Consider the following 11,594-nt stretch of genomic DNA (forward strand, 5'->3'; position numbering starts at 1 on the left):
CCAATTAAAATGATGAAACCATTGCTGATGAAAACCATCATTATTATAAAAGTATTATTTTAGATGCTATAAAATTCTCTTCAAAACATTTTTTTGTGAATACATTTAGACACTTTCATACTACACATCATACTAAATAATAATTACATGCATATTCAAAATTCTTTGTGTTTGATAATTAATTATTGTTAAATAACAGCGAAAAACTAATGTATTGGAGACTGGGGAGATATGAATTTTTGCCCTATGTTCATGAAGAGTTTTTTTTCTGTGTTCTGCGTTCCTATTACTTGTCATCAATTAATTTATTATTAACATTATCTTTTATTTATTAACATAATTTCTATCAATTGATCATTAACATTATTATTTATTTGTTTATCGTCATCATTATAACTATACAAGCACAATCAATATCTAAGTCAAATCACTTATTCGCTGAATAATTAATGAAGAATTAAAATATACGATTTTTTTGAAAAACATTACATCAAAGACCTCATTTAATAGTCAAGCCTTCACTTTAAGTGACCATTATATCAAGTTGCCAGTGCTTCTCGTTACGTTGTTCTCGTTATCATTGTCTTTCATTGACATTCGTTATCATGACCATAGTGTTGTAATAACATTATTTACCCTTATTACTATCTGTCATTACAACATCTTTATTATCGTTATCATTATTATCTTTTATCATTATTATTATATTATTATTATTATTATTATTTTTATTATTATTATTATAATTATTATTATCATTATTATTATTATTATTATTAAGATTAGCTTTACCGTTATTGTTGTTATTATGATTTAACATTTATCATATATTAAACTTATCCTCATTTTTGTTTATGTTTCCGTCACCATTAGCATTAGATGAATTATCTGGACAATTTTTGTTTCTTTCAGAGGCATGAAGATATTAACGCCTTCTAACGTTCTAATGTCACCCTTAATTTATTGCTGTTGTGAAAACGCTCGTTGTACCATCATTATATTTACATTATTGCTGATATAGTCCACCATGATTTTAGATATACATTAAATTGCCCTTCAAACTAATACTTTTAGTGAAAGTAAATCTTAATCACAATCACTGATACCACTGTGTTATTTTGGAATATCAGAGATTTTTTTTGCAATCACATAAATCAAAATTCAATAGAATTATTAAGAATCCTGTAATTGATCATCTATTTATTGTAACATAACAGCGTAAACTATTAGACTGGGATCCTTGGGCGATAGGCGTACATAATTAGAAATTTTATCATTCCCGCTCTATGTGTAGATATTTGTTTTGTGACGACTACACTGGAATTGTAAAATTCAAATTTTGGGGTTTAATTTCTTCATATAATCATAGGATGGCCGAGCGGGCCAAGGCGCTGCGTTCAGGTCGCAGTCCGGGTCTTCCGGGCGTGGGTTCGAATCCCACTCCTGACACTGGGCCTTTATAATTGTGTAGTATGAAAAGGATGCTTAGTATCCTTAATGTGAAAGAAGATTTGTAAAAATAGATTAGTTAATCTGAAAACGAAAGTTCTTTATCAGATTTCAGTGTGACTGTGAATAATTATGATTAGATTAATAAAAACACATTTTTATTGCTGATAAAATGACAAGATGTAATACTATCATTAAATCTCATTATAAGTAGTCCTGATATCAAGTTACATTGATATTGTTATTAGATTTTTATACGTTGTTCTCATTTTCATAACATGTTATTTTATCGTAGGTATCTTGCTATTATTATTTTACCATCTCACATTATTTATCATTATCCTAAGTTACCATCATCATAAGTTTCATTATCTTAAGCTATCATTATCATTATTTTATTGTTATCATTAGTTATCATTATCATATCTTGCTATCATTATCTTTCCATCTTACATTTATCTTTACCATAAGTTATCATTATCAAAGTATCATAATCCTAATTTATCATTATCAATGTTATCATGATCATTATTTATTTATTATCATTAATTATCAATATCATTAGTATCATTTCGTCTCTTCCATTTATCATCCTACCATCTCATATTTTGTTTCATTATCATTATTTATCATAATCGTAAGTTACATTATTCCAAGTTATCATAATCGTAAATTATCATTATCATAAATTATCATTATTATTGTTTATTGTTATAGCTGTCATTGAAAATTTTCATTTTTATCACTATTTATATCAATATTCATCATCTTGCTATAATTTTCTTATCATCTCTCATTATTATCATTACCATAAGTATCATTATAAGTTATAATTATCATAAGTTATCATTATTACTATTTTTATCACTATTTATCATTATCACTATTTATCTTTTATCACTATTTATCATTATCCCCTATTTATCATTATCATATTTACATTATCACTATTTTTCATTATCATATTTATCATTATCATATTTTCATTATTCATCATTATCACTATTATCATTATCACTATTTATCATTATCAATTTTTTATCATTATCACTATTTATCATTATCACATTTATCATTATCACTATTTATCATTATCACTATTTATCATTATCACTATTTATCATTATCACTATTTATCATTATCACTGTCATTATCACTATTTATCATTATCACTATTTATCATAATCACTATTTATCAAGATCATTAGTTTTCATGATCATTAGTTATTATGATCATTAGTTATCATGATCGTTAGTCATCATGATCATTAGTTATCATTACCATAAGTTACCATTATCATAAGTTACCATTATCATAAGTTACCATTATCATAAGTTACCATTATCATAAGTTACCATTATCATAAGTTACCATTATCATAACTTATAACTGTCATAACTGTTATCGCTATCGCATCTTGCCATTATCATCTTAGCATCTCACATTATTTATGACTATTATTATTTATCCTGATCATTATATATCATGATCATTATTTATCATGATCATTAGTTATCATGACCATTATTTATCATGATCATTAGTTATCATGATCATTAGCTATCATGATCATTAGTTATCATGATGTTCATTAGTTATGATCATTAGTCATGTCATTAGGTATTAATATCATAAGTTTCATGATTTTAGTTATTCATGATCATTAGTATCATGATGTTCATTAAATTATCATGTCTTTCAGCTTGAGTGTGAAAATATATTATTTTATTAATTTTTTTCTTGTTTGAAAGTCTCCTTCCAGTGCCTTAGGATGAAACCAATTGCTTTCTTTCTTCTTTTACAAATTCGTCCTCAATCGACTTCATTAAGATCAGTCCTTTTTCGCCCGGGCTGGAGCGCTCTGACGGAAATGAACAACCCCAAAAACTATGGCTCCGCTCTTTTCGAAAACCCCCAAAATACCAGTACTCTGATCGTTTGAAATTGGCTCTGAATTAAAATAAAAGAATAAAGGGTTAGTAACCGGGGCACCTCAGGCACCTCAAAGACCCAAACACCCCAGGAAGGAAATGCGTTCAAACACATATTACAATCCAGAATAGACATTAAACAAGGTACTCCTTAAAAACAGAAATAAAAGGACATACAATCAGGTCACCAAACAAATACACACAAACGACTAATGGACAAAAGGCCGACAAACATAAGATGGCAAATCCCATCAAAAAAACACCGTACTTCCACCAATAAACATACAATTTTATTTTACCTTTTAAAAAAAATTTTTTTTTAATAATTTAAAAATTTTTTAAAAAATTTTTTATTTTTTCCATTTTTTTTTTTTTTTTTGGACCATTATTTATCATGACCTTTAAATTTAATCATTTTTTAATATTTTTTTTTCCTTTAAATTTTTTTTTTATAATTTTTTTTTAAAAAAAAATTTTTTTTAAAAAATTTTTTTTAATTTTTTTTTTATTTTTTTTTAATTTTTTTAATTTGTTTCTTTATTTGTCAAAAAATTTTTTTTTTGTTTTTTTTTATCAAAAATTTTTATTTTTTTTCCCCCCTTTTTTTTTTTCCCCCTTTTCCCATTTTTTTTTTTTTTTAAATAAAAAAAATTTTAAATTTTTTTTATTTTTTTTTTTTTATATGTTTTATTTTTTGGTCTTCTTTTTTTTTTTTTTTTTTTTTTTTTTTTTTTTTTTTTCCCTTCCTTTAGGTGAAACCAATTGTTCTCTTTGACCTCTTTTCTACAAACTTCGTCCCTTAATCGACCCTTTTATTAAGATCCGGTTTTCTTTTTTGGTAATGCATGTTTGGGCTAACAAAATCACAAAACCAAAATGGACTCGCAACAGGTTGGGCTTCATTTCCAAACTTCCCGGTGAAAAGTGTCAAAATGAGTTTTTAAAGATGTTACTGTCACAAGCACTCGACTAAACTTCCCGCACTGCTCATTTAACCGCAACCCCCTTTTTGGGTGTTTTCCCCCTGCTTCCCTTTTGCAACCACCACCACAGTGGAAACCCTTTTCCCGTTACTCACACAGAAAAATGTTTTTTTAATATGAGGGGTCCACAGTTTTTCTTTCCAATTCACTACGTTACGGATTTGAATATCAAGAGAAGATAGGGCAAAACTCGAACCATTATTTAGTTATCATTATTTCCCAAGTTTTTCATTATCCCAAATTATCATTATCCTTTTTTCCAAAATTTAAACATTATCCTAAATTTTCATTATTTCCCCCGTTTTTCATTATCCCAAAATTTTCATTTTCGTAAGTTATTAATTTTTCCCAAGGGGGTCAAATTATCCTAAATTATCATTATCCTAAGTTATCATTATCCCAAGTTATCATTATCCTAAGTTTTTCATTATCCCCAAATTTTCATTTTTTCCTAAATTATCATTATCCTAAATTTCATTAAACCCCAAATTATCATTATCCTAAGTTATCATTATCATAGATTATCATTATCCTAAGTTAACATTATCCTAAGTTATTATTATTCTACAACTATGTAGTGTCAGTGTCTAAAATGCCAATTCACAAAAAAATATTGTTTTGAAAAATAGTTAAATTTTGGCGCAATACAAGTACAATAAAATTGAATTAAGGCTACATTAGAAATAACATGACAATAAAAATAATGATAATAATGATGCTGTTCATCTTCGTCATAATGGTAATGATGCTGTTCATCTTCATCATGATGGTATTGATGCTGTTCATTGTCATCTAATCATGGAAGCAGAAATAAAATGATAAGGATGATGATAATGATTTCATAATAATTATGAAATAATAATTATCAAAATAATGATGAAATAATGATAATCCTAATAATAATAAAGTAAAGATAATAATTAAATAACGATAACTATAATATTAGATGATGGAATAATTATTATGATAATAATGATAACGATGATAATGATGATAATGATAATGATGATAATGATGATAATGGTGATAATGGTGATATTGATGATAATGATAATGACAATAATGATAATGACAATAATGATAATGACAATAATGATAATGAAAATAATGATAATGGTAATGATAATGACAATGATGATAATGATAATGACAAAAATGACAATAATGATAATGATAATCATTATCCTACGTTATCAAATTTTAAAAATTATCCTTTTCCTAAGTTATCATCTTAAGTTAACATTATCCTAAGTTATAATTTCATTATTTATCATTATCATTATTATTATTTATCATCATTATTTTTCATTATCATTATTATTTTTCTTTATCATTATTTTTCATTATCATTAGTTTTCTGTATCATCATTTATCATTATCATTAGTTATCATTATCAAATTCAAAATTTGGGTTCAGTTTCTTCACATGAACAGTCAGGATGGCCGAGCGGTCCAAGGCGCGCGTTCGGGTCGCAGCCGGTTTTCCCGGGCGTGGGTTCGAATCCCACTCCGACACTCCCTTTATAAAAGGGGGGTATAAAAAGGGATCTTAGCATTTTTGAGTGAATGTAGATTTTGCGAAATTTTCATTATTTAATCTGATAAACGAAAGTTCTTCTTTACTTTTTCAGCGTTCTATAAATAAGTATGACCCAGTAAAAATATAAAACACTTTTTTATAGCAAATAAAAATAGCAAGATGTAATTCTTATATTTAGCTTTAGGACATTTATGTAGTCATGATATCAATTACTTGATATTGTTATCAATTTATACTTGTTCTTTTTTAATTTAACATTTATTTTATCGAAAAAGTTTTTTTATTATCATTTTACCATCACCATTTTTTATCATTTTCCTAAGTTTACCATCAATAAGTTATCATTATCATACGTTATCTTTATCATTATTTATCATTAGCATTATTTTATCATTAGATTTTTTATCATTAGCATTATTTATCATTAGCATTATTTATATTAGCTTATTTATGATTAGCATTATTTATCATTAGCATTTTTTTATCATTAGCATTTTTTATCATTACATTATTATCATTAGCATTATTATCATTAGCATTATTTATCACTAATTATTTATCATTAGATTTTTTACTTTAGCATTATTTTTTTTAAATTTATCAGCGTTCATAGCCTTAATTTACTTTTTTTGATTATCGTAATTATCATTATCCCAAGTTATCATCTGTTATCATTTCATGAATTTTTCATTATCACTATTTACTTTGTCCTTTTTAACTTATCACAAATTTTTCTTATCTCTATTTAAAAATCACTATTTATCAATATCATTTCTTTATCACTAATTTTTTTATCTCTATTTTTAATACATTTTTTATTAAATATCTTTATCATTACACAAATTTACATTATCGTATTTACATTACGCTATTTATCATTATCATAAGTTACCATTATATAAGTTACCAGTTTATTATCCAGATCTTATATATCATGATCATTTTTATCATGACCTTAGTTATCATGCTCTTTAGTTATCAGTCATTATATATAATGTCATTATTTTCATGATCTTTATTTAGCAGACCATTAGTTATCATGTTTATTAGTTATCATGATCTTATTTATCGTGATCATTAGTTATATGTCATTATTTGCATGTCATTAGTTATCGTGATCTTTATTTGTCAGACATTTTTTTATCTGAATATAGTGGTATGTCATTTAGTTGCCATGACATTTTTCAGCATTTTTTGTCAATTTTTTACTCTCATAATCATTAGTTATCTGATCTTTTACTCCCATTTTTTAGTTATCAGGATCATTAGCTCCCATGATACGGGTATTAATATCATAAGTTATGATCTTTATTTATCATGATCATTAGTTACTGATGTTATTAGTTACATGATGTTCAAGTTCATGATGTCCATTATTTTTACATGATTTTATTATTATCATTCTTCTCACTTGAGTGTGAAAATAGTATTACTGTTTATTACATTATTGTTTTTTTTTTTTGAACGTCTTCTGTTCCCAGTGCCTTCGGATGAAACCAAATTGCTTCTTTTTTGACCCCCTTTTCTACAAACTTCGTCCTCTAATCGATTCATATATAAGATCGGGTCTCTTGTTGGTAGTGCTAGTTGGGCTAACAGCAAACTCAACAGCCAAATGAGATTCATCGCAACAGCGTTGGTTTCCCCAATTCCCGGTGAAGCAGTGTAAAACAGAGTTTTAGATTCAATCACAAGCACTCGATAAATTTCGCACTGCTCATTTAACCGTCACCAATTTCGATTTACACCTGCTTACGTTAGATCAGACCCCACTGTGAACCCTTAACGTTACTCAACAGAAACTTTTTTAAAATATGAGGCCCCAAACTTTTACGCAATTCACACGTTAGGGTTTGAATATCAATGAGAAAATGGGGCAAAAACCCTCGAACCATCTTCACCTAAAACCATCCCCATCATTTTTCGGTACCCAACTTGAATACCAACGACGAAACTTGAGTGGACAAATAACATCTAACTGGTCATCATTCCCTTCCCAGAGACGGTTTCTTCCCCCATTATAGAAAGGGTATCAATGACCCAAGTGATGTTTTCAATTCCCTGATCTACGACCAGTTTTTTGTTACCAGAACCTTGACGAATCCCGGGCCCAAATCCACAAGACAGAATATATAAAGGGGAAACTGTTAATTACGTACAGTATTATCATGGTTACATCGTCTTTATCATTATTTTTATTATTTAAAATTTTGTTTCAAGTGCTATCAAGATTAAAACGTACGTTTTTTTATTGTGTTTATTTTACTCTGTATTTTTCGCTTTCATTATTAATACACATTACTTCTTTTTATTTGATATATTACTTCATTTTTATTGATAATATTACTTCATTATTATTAAATATATTACTTCATTATTTTATGTACATATGCTTTATTTTTATTATTAATATTTTATTTCATTATTTTTATGATACACTTTGCTTCATTTTTTATTATAATATATTTACTTAAATTTTAATTATGAAAAAACATTTCTTCATTACCTTATAAACATTTTTAAATTTACTATGCGGGGGATAAAATTCAAATTCCATGACTTATTTTAGTTTAATAATTTTTTCATTTGATTTTTTTTCAATTAATTTCATTAACCTTATTTTTTCAATTAATTTATGATTAAATTATTTACAATTTTTTTTTTATTAACTTTTTTGTCAATTTATTTATTTTTAACTTTTTCTATTTTAATTTTCATTAACTTTTTTTACGCTAACATTATTTACCATTTTATTTATCATTAACATAATTTATCATTAAAATAATTTATATTAACAATTTATCATTAACATAATTTTTCACTAACATGATTTTTTTCATTTAAAATAAATTTTTCATTTAACACAAATTTTTCCCCTTAACCATTTTGCATTAACCAATTTTAGCATTAACATCATTTTGCATTAACTCATTAGCATTAAAATCATTTACTTAAATTTTAGCATTAACAGCTTTTTGCTTAACAGCTTTAGCATTAAAAGCATTTAGCATTAACGCATTAGCATTAACAGCATTTAGCATTTAAAGCATTTTGCATTATCACATTTTGCATTAACAGCATTTGCATTAACAGCATTTTTTAACAGCATTTTGCATTACAGCATTTTGCTTAAAACATTTAGCATTAACAGCATTTAGCATTAAAAAGCATTAGATTAAAGCATTTAGCATTTAAAAGCATTTAGCATTAACGCATTTAGCATTAAAAAGATTAGCATTACGATTTTTGCTTAAAAGTATTTAGCATTTAAAAAGCATTTAGCATAAAAGCATTTAAAAGCATTTTTGCATTAACAACATTAGATTTAAAATTATTTTTCAATTTATTCATCATTAACTTATTTTTCATTATTTAACATTAACATTATTTTCCTTTTATTAACATCAAATTATTTATCAATGTATTTACATTAACATTATTAAAAATTTTTTCATTAAGTTATCCATCAAGCAATTATCATTTCATTATTTTTCAAATTTTTTTTATCGTTTAAAATTTTTATTCATTTTGTTATCTTAAGTTTTCTATCAATCATTTTTAAAATTATCATTATTTATCAATGTATTTATATAACATTATTATCATCAACATTATTTATCAATTTTTTTATCATTAACATTATTTTTTAAATTTAGTTATCTTAAAAGTTTTTTTACAGTTCATTTATCACTAAATTTTTCATCAAGTATTTATCATTAAAATTACTATCCGTTTATTGCCATTAAAATTTTTTATCAAATTTTTGTTTTAAAAATCTATGTATCATTAACATCAATTTATTTATCTTTTAAAATTTCTATCAATTTATTTCATCGACATTATTTATGTATTGTTGACACTATCTTTCAATTTTTTTTTCTTTAAAAATTACTTATAAATTATTTCTTTCCCCAAAACATTTTAATTCTTTTCGGCTTTTTTTGTCAAAGTAATGTTCCTGTTATTACTTTTCGTTTTTCGTCAGGGTTTCGTGTTCCCAACTTCAGGTGAAAGCAGTTACATCTCTTTGACCCTTTATTAATTTACATTACCAAAAAATTTATCCTTTTTTTATAATTTGCACTTTTATCTTATTATTTTTTTTACCCCTATTATCTTATTATTTTAACTAGAAAGTTTTTCATATTATTCATAATTACAAATATTAATCAATTTATTTTATTAAACATTTATTATCAATTTATTTACATTAACATAATTATCAATTCAATTACTATTAACATTATTTATCAATTTATTTACTTAAAATAATTTATCACTTTTGATGTCATTAACGTTATTCATCATTTTATTTAAAATTAACATTATTTATTTTAACTTTTTTATTATTAACATTATTTATTTTTAACATTATTTATTTTTAACATTTTATTATTAACTTTTTTTCATAAAATTTTTTATTAAATTTAAATTTATTATTTATCATTAAAAAGTATTTACAATTTAGTTACCATAATATTATTTATAATTTTTTTTCATTTATCTATTATTATAATTAATATTATTTATCTATTTATTAATCATTAACATTAGTTATCAATTTATTTATCATTAACATTATTTTTAATTTATTACATAAACATTTTTTACTAGTTCATTTTTCATTTCATTATATATCGATTTTTTATCGTTAACATTATCAACAATTTATTTTTTATTAAAAAATTATCAATTTATTTTTCGTTAAAAATTATTAACAAATTTTTTTATCATTAACATTATTTATCAATTTATTTATCATTTAAAATTGTTTATCAATTTATTTATCATTAACATTATTTATAATTTTATTTTTTCGTTAACATTTTTTATCTTTTTTTTTCCCCCCCGACATTGACATTATTTGCCTTTATTTATTTTTTAAAATTTTTTTATCAATTTTAATTTTTCTTAACATTGTATATCATTAATTATCTTTAAATTATTTAAATTTTTTTATCATTAAAATTATTATTCAAAATTTTCATTAATATTATTAAATTTTTTGTCTTTACGTTTTTAATTTATTTTTTATTAATATTATTTAATTTATTATCAGTAATTTAATTTATTTATCTTTACATTATTTATTTATTTTTTATTAATTTTGTTAATCATTAACTTATCATGAATTACTGATCGTAAAAATTTTTTTATCAACTTATTTACAATTATCATTATTTTTCAATTTATTTATCATCAATTTAAACTATTATCTTTAACATTATCTATCATTTTTTCATCATTAAAGCATTTATCACTTTATTTTCATTAAAATCATTTTCACTTATTCATCATTAACTCATTTTTAATTTTTTTTATTATTTACAAAACATTATAAAGTCTTTCCGGCTTTAGTGTGAAAAATGTGTTTCCCGCTATTATTTTTTAATTACATTGTCAAGGTCTGGTTCCGAGGCCTTTAAAATGAGAGTAGTGGACCTTTACCTCCTTTTGGCCGCGTCCCTCTAATCGGCTCAAAATAAAATCAGATCTTTGTTGGAAGAGCTTATTCACTAGAACAGCTAACTTCAACAGCCAAAGGTTTTAAAAGCAACAGCTTTTTATTGTCTGGGCTACCCTTCTCTTGCTTCGAGCAAATAAAGGGCTTCGCCAGACTTGCCCCCCCAAACAGGTCAAAAGGAATTTTCTGCAATCCTCTCCAAGCACTTCTAGAATTCAGCATCGC

General features: G+C 24.6%; 1 non-coding gene across 1 annotated transcript; it reads left to right on the forward strand.

The window, feature by feature from the left end:
- The first annotated feature begins 1,362 nt into the window (after positions 1-1,362).
- Trnal-cag lies at positions 1,363-1,449 on the forward strand. The gene has a single exon. It is a non-coding gene; the product is annotated as a tRNA-Leu (tRNA).
- The last annotated feature ends 10,145 nt before the right edge of the window (positions 1,450-11,594 follow it).

Source organism: Penaeus monodon, chromosome 41 (assembly GCF_015228065.2).
Source record: "Penaeus monodon isolate SGIC_2016 chromosome 41, NSTDA_Pmon_1, whole genome shotgun sequence".
NCBI lineage: Eukaryota > Metazoa > Arthropoda > Malacostraca > Decapoda > Penaeidae > Penaeus > Penaeus monodon.